Source organism: Taudactylus pleione, unplaced genomic scaffold, assembly GCF_031769625.1.
Source record: "Taudactylus pleione unplaced genomic scaffold, aTauple2 ptg000609l, whole genome shotgun sequence".
NCBI lineage: Eukaryota > Metazoa > Chordata > Amphibia > Anura > Myobatrachidae > Taudactylus > Taudactylus pleione.
The window spans coordinates 14,535,091-14,550,297 of NW_028285011.1; the positions used below are offsets into that span (position 1 = coordinate 14,535,091).

Consider the following 15,207-nt stretch of genomic DNA (forward strand, 5'->3'; position numbering starts at 1 on the left):
TTCCAGCATATACAGGACCAGCGATCACAGTAACCCATTATATGCAGTAGTAGGGCCATCCTGTCTGAGTTCACTGTATTTATTTTAGATGTGGGCACTGGGCACCATTCCAGGGCATGGGAGCAAGTTCAGGAGCCTGGAGGAGCAGCAGAAGGACCTAGCACTGCCCTGGACATACTGTATATGTATATGTACATATTGGGCTCTATAGCAGTGCATCCCTAACAGTACATGTTTTCCAGATCTCCTAGTTGGTGCACAGGTTATTTATCCCTGGCTGACACATGTAAAAAGATCCACAGGTGGTGCTAATTATTTCATTTGTGATACTGAGAATAAAATGCAGCGCTAGTAACAATCTATTATATTACTATTTCTATTGTGGTGACAGTGTGGGCTGGGGAGGGGGGTTTCCAGGCAGATGGATTTATCCCAGTAGGAGAATGTGGGGTTATATCAAAATGAGATTTGGCTGCCTGTGGGGAATCGAAGATGATTGGTTTGCCGTCTAGTACAACCCTTAATTTTGCTTTTCAAAACTTAATTTACAAATAGGGCTGAATTCCATTCTTTTGAGAGTGACTGCGGGCGAAAAATTTTGGAAGATTAATACAGTAAATACGTGGAGTTGAAGGGATTTAGTCTTACGGTATGCCCTCAAAATATTTTCTTTTTCACGAAAATCCAAAAATCTGGCTATCACCTGTCTAGGGACATTGGACCTCATTCAGAGTCGGTTGTAAGCGGCTGCTCGGTCATATGCATCCAATGTTTCCAAACCACACATGCGTACGGTTAGTTGTGCGCATGTGCGTACGAGACCTTGCGATCCAAAATGCTGTCGATCGTACGGCTTACGAGCAGGAAGTGGCTTCCGAGAGTTGATTGACATGAAAGGCCGTTTGTGGGTGTTGAGGGGGGTGGTGGTCTAAAAACGCAGGCATTCCTCACCGTTTTCAGGGCGTTTTAGGGGCGTACATAAATTTCCTGCTACGACCAACATAGAAGGCCGGAAGTAGTAAAACGTCCCTCTGAGAGCAGGTTAGAGGCCTGGCTGATCGTACAGCTTGAAGTTGGGTATGTGCTCTCTCAAGCCCCAGAGTACAATCGATACTATCGAATGTGACTGATTATATGTTTGATGTTTCTATTTTGTGCCACACAATGCAAGCAGCTAATAATCGTTTGTTGTTGCTAATAACACTGCTAATAATAATAATAATGAATTAATGTCACGGTGATGGCTTATTGTATGCATTTTTTTGTTAATTTTTGGTGTAATTTGCACACAACACAAGCGGCCGCAACCATCAGAAGAAAATTAACATACAGCGACTGACAACGATTGACTCGATCACTAGCTGCTATCACTCGCTAGCTAGAGGAGGTGCATTGTTCACGTATGGGCGTCTCTTTGGTTGCAACTGACCGGCCGTGCGATTGCTTCCTTTTTCAGTTTTGCGGTCATTAGGCGTACGACCAAGCAGCCGCTTACGACCAACTCTGAATGAGGTCCATTGTTTTTTGAGTTACGTTCTAGGCCAATACGGTGGAAACGTTCAATAGCTACAGTACCTGTGCTCGTGGGAACCTGAAGCACACTAACAAGATCAACGCTAAGGAGATCATTTAGGTCAGAGCATTTAATGGACTCGGGAATTCCTCAAAATCTTAAGTTCTTGCATCTATTACGGTTTTCCTGGTCATCTAGTTTATCGGTTAATTCCTCAATTGCCTTAGATTTTAAGTTGCATGGTGTCAGGTTTTTTATCCATGGACGTATGGATATTATCCAGTTTTTTGTCCATCTGACGGAAGATTGGTGAGTCCTCTTGAGATATGTCCAAATTGGGAGAAGAGGGGTTAACCTGTGACAAGGAAGATTGGGAATCATTTGATGGTTCCATGGAGTGAACGGGGGGGCGGCGGGGTATATTGGAGAGATTTATTTCCACCCTTGTTGGGTTTGACCATTCTCTAGGGCATTGGTATAACCTGTATTAGAAATGTTTCTATGCCATGCAGGAGGAAATGAACAGAAAAATAATTGTACCTAGGCAAGCGAGAAATCAAAAGCCCCTCCTATGTAAAATGGTTACATTAAGTCAAGACATTTCAGTTAAATATTTACATAGATGTCACATTGCGTAAATGTAAAGATAAATACCACAGAGTATCTTGGTGTAAAATAAAATACAATAGTTTTATCTGTGTCTAAATCAAAAGTCCAAGATGTAAAATGGATTATATTCACATTCAAATCTGATATGGTGTGGGATACCAGCAGGGCCGCCATCAGAAATTTTGGGGCCTGGGACGGACCAAATAGGCAGGGCCCCCCAGCCCCCATTATACAGAGCCTCACAGCAACAACCCCCCCCATTATACAGAGCCTCACAGCAACAACCCCCCATTATACAGAGCCTCACAGCAACAACCCCCCCCATTATACAGAGCCTCACAGCAACAACCCCCCATTATACAGAGCCTCACAGCAACAACCCCCCCCCATTATACAGAGCCTCAAAGCAACAACCCCCCATAATACAGAGCCTCACAGCAACAACCCCCCCCCCCCAAATGAGGGGCCCGCCCACCCACTACTTCCCCCCCTGCCAAATTTAAACTCACTGACAGGCTCGGCCCTTGGGTTCCGTTACTACCAGCGGGCAGCAGCGGCCGCCCACGCACACCTCCTTATCTTACCTTTTACTGACAGGCTCGGCTCCCCAGCTGCCTATTACCACTGCTATCTTCCCCTCTCCCCCCTCCCCCCTCCAATCCACAAGTAGTGGTGATATAATGGGCCACCATCAAGTGGCAAAAGCAAGGGAAAAAAACATCAGTGTTGTGTAATTGTTAATGCACAATGCAATATGGAGCAGAAGAAAATTTTCACAATAATCTGACAGGCAAGTCCTATAATATTTGTCAGTATTCAATATGTCTTAAGGTGCCCATCCACTAGCCGATTACACTGTACGATTGCACGATTACGACATTGTAATCGTGCAATCGCTCAGTAAGCGGCCGCAAATCATGCATCCAAATGTCAGAAATGACCAGCGATGCGCGCTCCCGCTGGTCATTTCTGACATCAATCATCGGCCGAACATGCAGGCCAATCTGCCAATAACGACAGATTGGCCATGTTCGGGGATGATTGATGTACCTACACTGGGCGATCAATCGTTCAGAGTAGGCACTGCACCACCTAGGGGAACGACGGAACGATTACGATGTCGTAATCGTACCGTCTTTCCCTGATCTGCTAGTGGATGGACACCTAAAGATATAGATATTGCAAGTAGAACAAAAAAGTATAGAGTTTCATTAGTATACACAGAAGCCACCAGGTGGTGCTATTGTGCAGATTTACCAGGTTTAGATAGTATAGTATGAATATTGGTATACAATTGTATGAAGATATTCTGCAGATCAGTATAAATCCTCATTAAGGCAAACAATTCAGATAAAATATTTGCATGAGTATTATAATAATATATGTGGGGATGAAAGATGGATAGGTAGGAAAATGGGATAGGTTGGGATCGGTTACACAGACCACCAATACACGGGATTAGGAGGGGAAGATTTTTAATATAGGTGTGAAATATGCCAGGTTGCAAGGATATGAGGCCCGCTGTTACCGAGCACAATGTTGATATTAGGGGTTTCTAAGCGCTGATCTTCCTCTGCACAATTCTGTGTCTGCTGCCACTGTTTTAGCCGGGGATGTGTAGAGATGTAGTAAAGGGGAGACGGAGGTAAGGATAAAACGCGGCCACCACGATGCTCCGCCTCCCGGATGTCGGGGGTATGTTTACTGAAGGCTAATTTTAATTGATTTTAATATATTCCGAATCGATCTAAATAGATCAGCAATGATGTTGTGATTCTGGGGCTAAATCACGCGTTTACTAACAGACAAAGGAGTAAATGTAATAGCCTGCAGACTGCATGCATCTACAAGTTCTGTGCCAAACTGTCCGATGTTTTAAAGTAGCAGTCATTTAAAAGGCAAAACCAACTTGGTTTTGCCTTTTAAAATGACTGCTACTTTAAAACATCAGGCAGACTTGCATGGAAATTGCCCATGCCTGCAGTCCGCAGGCTATTACATTTACCCCAAAGTCTGGTAGTAAATGTGTGATATGGCCCCAGAAACACAACATCTTTGTTGATCAATTTAGATCGATTTGAAATCTTTTAAAATCAATTAAAATCAACCTTTAGTAAATATACCCCCGAAGCCTGTGACACTCTATTAGGTGGATTTCATTACTTGGCCTCCGGCTTCAACATCTGTATCTGGAGAAACAGGGGAAAAAAAAACAAATAAGCCAATTACATTATTTTACCTATGTATACAATTGTATAATATATTTAAATAATTGTAGGCTTGCTTACCCATTGCCGCTTGATCCAATTTGTACTTTGACAATCTGTTAATATATGACATATCAATAAATAAATAATTCTTAGGTTTTAAACATATGTAAAATAGATAATAAAAATAATTCAATACATACAGTTGGTGCCTGTAAAATGTGAGGAGTATCAGGGCCAGTCCTGTGCATACAATGCCAGTAATTATTATCACAAGGCACAAAATAACTAGATTCCTTATGTTCTCTGCCCTCACTTGCCAAAAGTAGAATTCCAGGTCGCCTAAAAAATAATTTTGTGTGTGTGTAAATATTACACTATATAAAAGCAAACAAATGACCCTTAAAATAAACACTATTAGGGATAAATTTACTAAGGTTCAATGACATCAAATGCATTAAAATCAGCCATTAAAAGCATATTCGGACTTTACTAAGGGTTAAACTCTTCCGACTTTGCTATATTCGAAAAGGTACAATTATTCGAGAACACCGGAAACTCGGACATTAACACATTTTAGGACACATAGACCATTGGTCCAACTCGGTAGCACTTTGTCATAGACATCAATAATACATGGAAATTTACTAAGGATTCGTGCTATAATGGCCGAAATATAGTGCAAATTTGCCGCAAAAAACACAAAAAAGAACCGAAATAGAAATCTCAAATAGAACACCTTTTTCAATTCGAGTTTCATTTGTCAATATATATAACCATCACTGACAACTCTGCTCGCACAGATCAGGGAGATCCGTGATACATGCATCCATGTGTAAATAAATAAACAGGTGCACAGATGGATCAGTGAGATCCGTCTGTGCTTCTGTGTTTTAAAAGATGTAAAACAGTGTAAAAGTTTTTTATAAAATGGCTTGCACCCCCCTGTCAAAAGAACAACTAGCACCAGGCTTTGGAGACCCAGTACTGGTTGTGCTACATCGTTTGTCCCCTGTATTTTGGCAACCAGGGCTGGCTCTGAATAGCCTGGTGCTGGTTGTGGTTAATAGATGGTCCCCCTACGTCATTTGTCCCCTGTATTTAGCACAAGCAGTACTGGGTCTCCAAAGCCCGGTGCCGGTTTTTCTTTTGGGGAGTGGGCCACGCCGTTTTTTGTATTTACACAGGTATTCCTTTTTAAAAACAAAAGCACAGACAGATCTCACTGATCCGTCCGTGTATCTGTGTTTATTTTGCTACACACAGGTGCATGTATCATGGATCTCTCTGATCCGTCCATGCATCTGTTCGTTCGAGTTAGTCAAAACTGAATGCTAGATACAAATGAAAAATATGAATGATTACACAATCGAGCAACACAAATGACAGCAAATCAGCAGCTTAGTAAATTCAGTAACCTGTTCGAAAAATTAAACACATGAATACGGAGAGAAATCGGGAGCTTAATAAATTTACCCCTTATTGTGAAGTAACAACATGCAAGCCAGGCAATTTCATTTTAAAAGAACACTATTGATATTTGTGCTATTTTTTATGTCTTAAAAATGATCTGTTCTTTATAAGTTTATTGTATGAGAATTTCACTCAATACTTTTCTGTTTTTAGATCAGGCTTGTCTACCCTCCCGAATATCGGGTGCCGCTACCAACCCCCTGGAAAAGCAGGCAAGCCTCCTGGCTGCCACCTGCCCCGACTACTCATAGAAACACCTTGCAGTGGGGGAGCCAGTGACACGATTTGCGCTACATCGTGTCATCGTGGCCCCACACCCTGCTCCACAATGCTAATATTTTCGGCATTGTGAAGAGGGGGCGGAGCCATGATGGCGTGTTCGTGCTGCCCCGCCCCCAATGCCGCATCATAACTTGACCACGCCCCCGCTGTGTGCAGACATTCAGCTCCATCCTGGAAGGAGGGAGCTGAATGTCAGCAAGTATGTTTTAAATGCTTATTATGTAAATAACTCCCACACCTGACACATGCCATGCTTGTCTAACCCAGGGGCGGATCTAGACTGTTCTTTTAGGAGGGGCGATAAATAATTAATCTGACTCCTCCTTTTTTCTGTCCTGACAACTCCTCTTTCTGGTGTTCACTCCTTCCTTTACTTTTTTTTTTTGGTGGTCACTTGGATTATTCCAAATTATATATATTTATATATGTTTATGTATTCACTCTGTGTACATATACAATGCTAAATACCGCCATACAAATTTACAAAACAGTGTACAGTAGGGAACAATGGGACTGATTGAGCAACGACCACAAATGCGATTACGCACGCAAACGGCCGATTGTTGCATACTGCGCATGCATCGCAGTGCGCGACGGCACCACTGAGATCGCAGACATCACACAGACCCATCACAGAGTGATTGACAGGAAGTGACCGTTGGGGGTGGTGATGGGGGCTAGTCGGCGAAATGCAGGCGTGCCAGTGCGTTTGAACATACGCAGCCTGGTCTTTCACTTCGTACCAGAAGGTTAGCAATTTCAAGATCTTTATATTGGGATGCGACGGTAGTGCGATCTCAGTCATTAGCATATTTGTGCAGCAGAATTGCGTGAGCTATTGCGATCACATCTGTGATCCGTGCTGAATAAGGCCCAATGATAAGAGCAGAACTGCCTGGCACTGGCACACTGCAAGGCACCCAGCCGTTGGCATCTCCCCACCAGCCCCGTGCAAGAAGTTTTACCTGTACAATGCTCGGGGGACCCCTCACCAGACCCTGCTGACAGTAAGCACAAGAAGCCATTATTAGCCAGGTACCAGCCCCGGCAAGTGCCCATATGTGTGGTCACTTACTTAGGTGAGGCAGAGGGTACATGCTGTCTGGTATGCAGTGCAAGGGTGTAGTGTGGAGAGTATAGAATCATGCCTGCTGCTGCTGGAAGCTACTACATGCGCATCTTTGCTAAGTGTAGCTCAGAGCTCCTTGAATGGAGCTTTCAGCATCCCCTGCACTCCCCGGCTCGTACGTCTGCTATGTGCTCTTAGAACTGATCTAGGCTGGGAGCTGGCTGCACGGGGATTCAGGAATAACTTTCCTGATACTGCAGCTCTCAGGCAACCGACACCCCGACCTCCGGATCACATTGCACGGCTGACGGATCGACTTGAAATGCTCCCTTCAGAGCTGAAGATGTATAGATAAGAGGAACGGAAGTGACGGCCCTCCTTAACCAATTCAGTGCAGGTCAGGAATGGATGCAGAGTGAATGATTGAGCCGAGGGAGGACTGTGCTAGGGGGGCGATCGCTCCAATCGTCGTCCCCCCTGGACATGCCACTGGTCTAACCATCTCCTTTACTGCTCTTTTTTGAGTTTGGATGTGTGTGAGGAGTATAAAACAGGTCTGGCATAAGTGAATGGCATCAGATAGAGGCAGGGTGACATGACATCATGTGTGGGTATAATGTACCTCTGCACAGTGGCGTAACTACTGCCCCTGCAGCCTCCGCGGTGGCTTGGAGGCGCTGGGTAGCTTGGGGGTGACAGAGGCAGTAGTTACGCCACTCAGTGGCGGAACTCCTGTAACTACGGAGGGTGCAGGGGGTGTGGTCTCAGGGCCTGATTCAGAGCTGGACGCTCTGACAGAGCGCTCGCTCTGAATCAGGGCCAGCCTTCTGTTACAGCTATAGCGAGCGGCCAGGAAGATGGTCGCGATGGTCAAGACCATCACTACCATCGGGCTTGCGATGAGACCCTTGTGGTAGGGTTTCGTTGCCGCAAGCCCTAGAGTGCTTTCGGCTCTAACAGAGCCTAAACCACTCCCACTGACATCAATTGTGATGTCAGTGGGGCCGGCCCCAGACGGTAGGCATTCCCATGGGAATGCCTCCGTCTGGGCAGCCACACCCCTGGCCCGCCCACCAAATGGGGCGTTCTGTCACTCAACATCGACGGCATGCCCCCTTTGGTACGAGACCCGAAGTGACGGTTTGCCCGTTGCTATCCGGGTCTCGCGCATGCGCACGACGGACTGGCTCCGTCGTGCGCATGCGCACTGGGCCACCATCGACCCGCTTGTGAGCGCATAGCACTCGTGAGCGGGTCTGAATCAGGCCCTCAGTGATCAGACACATTTCCATAATGTGCTGGGTTACTGGGGCTGACATTCTGGATCTTCTGATATGTAATTCTCAGTATCTGTTGTTATGTATCAATAAACCTTCTCTAATGGGGGTATCCACTAAGCGATATACAAATGAATATATAATGTGTACTACCCGGTACCGGCGGCAGTGTTTGTTACTGTGTAGTGAGGATTGCACTCCATTCGGTCCGCACTATGCTGACTTGAAACCACTGCGATGGTGCCCAGGGCACGTGCCCTGCTCACCCCCCACACACACACACATTATGCCACTGGTGAGAAGGCCTGTGTTACATGTGGGGAGGTCTGTGTTACATGCTTGTGGGGAGGTCTGTGTGGTCTGTGGGTTTGATCTGAGTGGTATATGGAGAAATGTGAGACTTGCCTACCCTCCCGATTCGGCCGGGAGCCTCCCAAAAATCGAGTGCTGTTCCCAGGGGAGGGGTTAGGGTTCGCTTGCAGGAGGGAGGGTTAGGGGGAGGGTAAGGGTTAGGGGTACTTACCTCATTCTGTCGGGATTCAGACTGTCGGGATGCTGCTGTTGGTATTCTGACCACCGGCATCCCATACCCTACCCCACTGCCTCACTTCTTGAACCCTCTGTAACATGTGTACAGCTGATTTGTTTAGCAGCCTCTGTCTGGACTGAGGACCTGATTCACTAAGGAATGCAGTTGCAAATAAGCACGCAATCGGTCTTTTATTGTGTTCTGCGCATGCGTATATATCGCAGTGCATGTGTGCGATCTAGCAAGTGGTATCGGAATTGTGATTGAAGAGGCTACGCAGACCCAAAGCAGAGTGATTGACAGGAAGTGCCATTTGGGGGTGGTGTTGGGGGGGCGGTCATGTGCACGCAGGCGCGCCAGTGCGTTACAATGCCATTGTAGGTGCGTGAATCAATTAATCACTGCATGGCCATAAGCAGCCATAGCACTGATAGCGTGCATAGATGTTAGCAAGTTCTGAGTAAGGTCAGGGTTTGTTGCAAGTTTGCTTATGGGTTTGATGTTACCGATTGTTTCGCTATGTTACCCTAGTATAAAGATGTGAGTAAGTGGAAGTGGGCATCTTAATGTCAGGAGGCGATCGCAATGTGGATGCAAACATTTACATAGCACCGCTGATATTAGCTACTGCGGTGAGTGCATTTAAGCAGAATTGCGTTCTGTAGTGAATCAGGCCCTGAGTCCACTTGGACAGTTGTTACTGGGGAACTTGGTATCTATAACTGTCAGTAATTCCTGTTACATTTCATACTACCATTAGGCCATTCATTCCAGTAGCTTCACCCTTATGTCCCCTCTGTATTACTGCTGCTATTACAGCTCTGCAGTCTGCAAGAATGAATGGTCCCATTTCAGCAATGGGCAGAAGAAAGTATAAGAGAACTGATAAGTAATTCCTCCAGCTGTAATGTACAGTATGATGTGTGCTATAGTCAGCAGTGTGAGGGAGAGTAATCACTTACTTTCATTGAAATGTTTTTCCACCCGTTTTACATCTGGCGCAGGTGGTAACTCTGAAAACAACACAAATTGTTATACAGTGTATTGTAAAGGGAACACTACCAATATAAGATTAAACTGCCTTTCTGCTAAGCACAAGAAACTCCCTCATAGCTGATGTCTTTTATTCTTCTTTTTAGTTGCCTAAGACTGAAATAACATATGCAAGATATCTAAAAGTATAGAGGCAAAATGTATACCCTGCCCCCTTTTATCTTTTATTTCTTTATCCTAAATCAAGAATTATAGTCTTATATTGAATAATATTGGGTGACCAATATGGAGCTGTGTCAGATGCAAATTATCTGCTTCTAATATAAGTGTGATGGTGTTTTATTACATAGGAATCTAAAGTTTATATTAAAATGGTTGGGAACAAATATTTCCCTTGTTTCTCCTCCTGTATTATGCTAAGTGTCAGTACTGGGTCGGAATGAAACCACCAAAGTAACCACAGTTTCCAAAATGTAATACGCTATGTTGTGAGACACTATAGTCCCAATACTGTACATGGTACAAAGGCCCTCATTCAGAGCCGTACGCTCTGAGCAGAGCGCACGCTCTGAATGAGGGCCGTCCTCCATAACTATGGAGCGTCCCCCTGGACGCTTGTATAGCTGTGGGTCACCACCCACAGCCTATACGAGCGTGCAGTTTGATGGCCGCGATGGTCGTGACCATCGCGACCATCGAAACTGCGAGCCGGAGCCTGCGGTTGAGGTTTTCAACCGCAAGGCCCAGAGTGATTTTGGCTCTATCAGAGCCAAAATCACTCCCACTGACATCACTAGTGATGTCAGTGGGCCGGCTTCTGACGGGAGGCGTTCCCTTGGGAACGCCCCCGTCAGGGAGGCACGCCCACCAAAGGGGGCGTGCTGTCAATCAACATCGACAGCACGCCCCCTTTGATCAGACACAACGAGCGAAGGAAAGTCCTTCACTCGTCGCGTCTGGCGCATGCGCACGACGGAGCTCCCGCCGTCGTGCGCATGCGCAGTGCACAACATCGACCCACTTGCGAGCGGACAGCCGCTTGCGAGTGGGTCTGAATCAGGGCCAAAGTTTCTATACATGCCTCCTATGATCTGTATCCACTTGGACACTTGTTACTGGGAAATTTGGTATCTATAACTGTCAGTAATTACTGTATAAGACAACTGATAAGTAATTCCTCCAGCTGTAATGTACAGTATGATGTGTGCTATAGTCAGCAGTGTGAGGGAGAGTAATCACTTACTTTCTTCTGATGGTTCTTCTCCCCCTTCTGGCGTAGATGGTAACTCTGAAAACAACAAGAATTGTTATACAGTGTACATTCACTAACACTAATTTAAAGAACAATTAATGTTTAAGCTGTGCTTATGTTAGTCATTAACACTAGCCTACACCATACTTGCCTACCCTCCCGATTTGGCTGGGAGCCTCCCAAATATCTGGTGCTGCTCCCAGCCCCCCGGACATGCAGGCAAGCCTCCAAGGAGCCACCGCCCCCTTCGGCACTCCCTCCACTGCGGTTATAAGAGAATCCCCAGCAGCAGGGGGAGCGGTAACGCGATTCTCGCTGAATTGCATAATTTTAGCCCCGCCCCCTGCTTTACAATGCTGGTGATATCAATGGGGCCATAATGATGCGATTGCGTGCCCCCGCTCCACCCACACACGCCGTACACACTGTACACGCCCCCTTGATTTGCCGATCTGGCTTCCCCCTCCTGGGAGGGGCAAACAGAAAGTCGGCAACCCTGGGCTACACAAACTACATAATAGATATGATCTGATATTTTACCTTCATAAGAAATATCTGGCTCCTCTGTGGCTTTGTTCATATGGACCAAGCGATCTACACAACATGTAAGATTTTTTAAATCAATTAACAGAAAATCTTTTATGACAGCAAAGTTTATAATGACAATATTAGCATTGAAAATGGGGAAGGAAAACCCTGTACAATGGCTGGCAAGAACCAGGTGACTGCAAACATGACATGGTAACAATGTTCCTTCCTGTAATCAGTAAATTCCTTTTTAGTTGCACAAGACTGAAATAGCATATTCAAGATATATGGAAATATAAAGGGGTAACATTTACACCCTGCTCCCTTGTTTTTTTAATTTGTTTATTTATTTTAAGTCCAGGAGCCATAAATATCTATTGAGTGCTGTTGGATACCCAAGCAGCTAATGCCCAGGTTCTTTTGCAAGAATGTCACGTCATTTGATGACTCTTGTTTTATATGGTTTTATGTAATTTGTTGTAGAGAAAAAATGTTTTCCATTCCATTTACCATGGCTGGGTTCCTGACAGATCAACACAACATATTTTTTCAGACTTTTTTAGGGGATGTGACCACGCCTCTACAATGAGGCCGCACAGTGCCAGATTCAGGTCTGCATGGGCTTGAAACTGAAATTTATATAGGGCCTATTATGTGTGCTGCATGTTTTACGTTAGGCTATCCCAGTGGTGGATCTACATTTTTGGGGCCCTGAAGCTTGAACTGTTATGGGGCCCCTTTGCAACCAGCAACAATAGGGCAATATCCAACTAGGTCCAAAGGGCCTTGCTACCCTTGCAAGTTCCTTGAGGTTCAAATGGCGGAGATGTAGAAACTCCTCAGAGTGAGAGACTATAGATAGATAGATGTAGATATCCCCCAGAGAGCGAGAGACTGTAGATCAGGCATGTCAAACATGCGGCCCGTAGGCCGCATGCAGCCCGAATAAACAATTTATGCGGCCCCAGAGTGTGGGCTCACATATATATAATATGCGTCCCACACCCCTGCCATGATCGGATCACAGCTCCGATCGGGCAGTACAGGCTGGCAACAGTGGTCTCTGAAGCGATCAGAAGCCTCTGATCGCTTCAGAGGCCAGCGTTCCCAGTGATGCAGCATGCAGGTGACATCATCCGCATTGAGTGGAGCCTGCGCCTGCTGCTCTGGATCTAATTAGATCCAGTCAGTGGCAGCATCTATGCGGGACGGCGTGGACTGGAACGGTGTCCAGCGGCCATCATGAAGAAAGGTAAGTACTGCACAGTCAGGTGAGTGGGGCCTGTTCTATATTGGGAGGGGGCACAGCATATGGGGCATTACTGGGGACACAACATAATTGGGGGCACTACTAACAGCATTACTGGGGGTTCTGCAGAAAGGGGCATTACTAGGGGCACAACTTAAGGGGCATTACTGGGGACACTACTAAGGGCATTACTGGGGGCTCTGCATAAAGGGGCATTACTAAGGGCATTACTGGGGGCTCTGCATAAAGGGGCATTATTAGGGGCTCTGCATAAGGGGCATTACTGGGGCACTACTAAGGGCATTACTGGGGGCTCTGCATAAGGGGCATTACTGGGGGCACAACATAAGGGGCATTATTAAGGCCATTACTGGGGGCTCTGCATAAAGGGGCATTACTGGGGGCTCTGCATAAGGGGTATTACTGGGGGCTCTGCATAAATGGGCATTACTAGGGGCTCTGCATAAGGAACATTACTGGGGCTCTGCATTAAGGGGCACTACTGTGGGCTCTGCATAAGGGGCATTACTGGGGGCACAACATAAGGGGCATTACTGGGGGCTCTGCATAAGGGGCAATACTAAGGACATTACTGGGGCACTGCATATTGGGCACTACTAGGGTATAAGGGGCATTGCATAATGGGCACAAATTCAGGGTGCATTGCAAAAGGGGCTGTAATACAGGGTAGAATTGCATATGGGGCACTACTACAGGGGACACTGCATTGTTTTTTTTAATTAATAATAAACCTTTCAAAATTGCATACAAGTCTTTTTTTTTTTGCAGCCCACACACTCGTAGACGTTGACTATTCGGCCCAGTTGGTATTTTGAGTTTGTCATGCCTGCTGTAGATAGATAGATGTAGAAACCCCCCAGAGAGTGAGAAATGTAGATAGATAGATGTAGAAATCCTCCCGAGAGTGAGACACTGTAGATAGACAGACATAGAAATCCTCCAGAGAGTGAGACACTGTAGATAGATAGATGATAGATAGATAGATAGATAGATAGGATAGATAGATGTAGAAACACCCTAGAGTGAGACACTGTAGATAGAGATAGAACCCCCCAGAAAGTGAGACACTGTAGATAGATGTAGAAACCCCCTAGAGAGTGAGAGACTGTAGATAGATAGATGTAAGAACCCCCCAGAGAGTAAGAAACTCTAGATAAATAGATAGATAAACATGGAAACCCCCCAGAAAGTGAGACACTGTAGATAGATAGATGTATAAACCCCCCCAGAGAGTGAGTCTGTAGATAAAAACCCCAGAGAGTGAAAGACTATCCCCCACACTGCATGCTTCCACCTCTGAGCTGCATGCCATCCCTCGATCAGCTCAGCTTTCAGTTTGTGGTCAGCACTGCAGGGACGTTTTCTGGCAGAAGGGACAGCACAAATGGAGATGGGAGCATCTAGTGGCACCTGGCAGTACTGCAAACAGCAGTGACACTGACAGCAGCTCTCTATTCTGGGTCTGGCTGGCTCATTAGAGGCACCCTTTGGTCTGAGCTGTAGATATTGTTTCTGTCAGCCAGTACTGATCAGGGGGGCTTTCTGGGTACTCAGAACTCCCCCCTACATGCACTACTGTAGAGCATATTCAAGTACGAGTTGATCAGGGGGTTGAAGTATTCTGTTTGAATTCTGCTTCTAATTTTACAATATCTTTTATTTGTCTTCCGCTTCTATACTATATGTCTGTATATGCCCTTCTATGTCTTTATGTGCTTCCGTACATCTGTATGTGCTTCTATACATCCGTATGTGCTTCTAATCATCCGTATGTGCCCCTCTATGTCTGTAGGTGCCTCTCTATGAACATATGTGCATCTATATATCTGAATATGCCTCTATATATCTGAATGTGCCCCTCTATGTCTGTATGTGCCCCTCTATGTCTGTATGTGCCCCTCTATGTCCACATGTATCTCTCTATGTCCACATGCGCCTCTCTATATCCAAATGCGCCCCTCTATGTCCATGGGATACATTCGGTATCTCGGCGGTCGAGATGCTGACGCTTACATTGCTGGCGCCGGAATCCCGATGCCGGTCAGAATCCTGTTGTCAGCATCCTGACCAACAGGATACCAAAGGTAAATAGTAAGGTCGGGGGGAGGGTTAGATTTAGGGGTTAGGTACTAGGGGGAGGGTTAGGGGTTAGGCACTAAGTGGGGAGGGTTAGGTTTAGGATGTGGGGATGTTAGATTTAGGAAC

At 45.8% G+C, this 15,207-nt stretch overlaps 1 long non-coding RNA gene across 1 annotated transcript; it reads right to left on the reverse strand.

Moving 5' to 3' along the window:
- Positions 1-4,208: 4,208 nt before the first annotated feature.
- Positions 4,209-4,636, reverse strand: LOC148480662 (uncharacterized). Its single transcript, XR_015871971.1, has 3 exons — positions 4,533-4,636; positions 4,411-4,445; positions 4,209-4,311 (listed from the first exon to the last, which is right to left on the reverse strand). It is a non-coding gene; the product is annotated as an uncharacterized LOC148480662 (long non-coding RNA).
- Between the last annotated feature and the right edge of the window lie 10,571 nt (positions 4,637-15,207).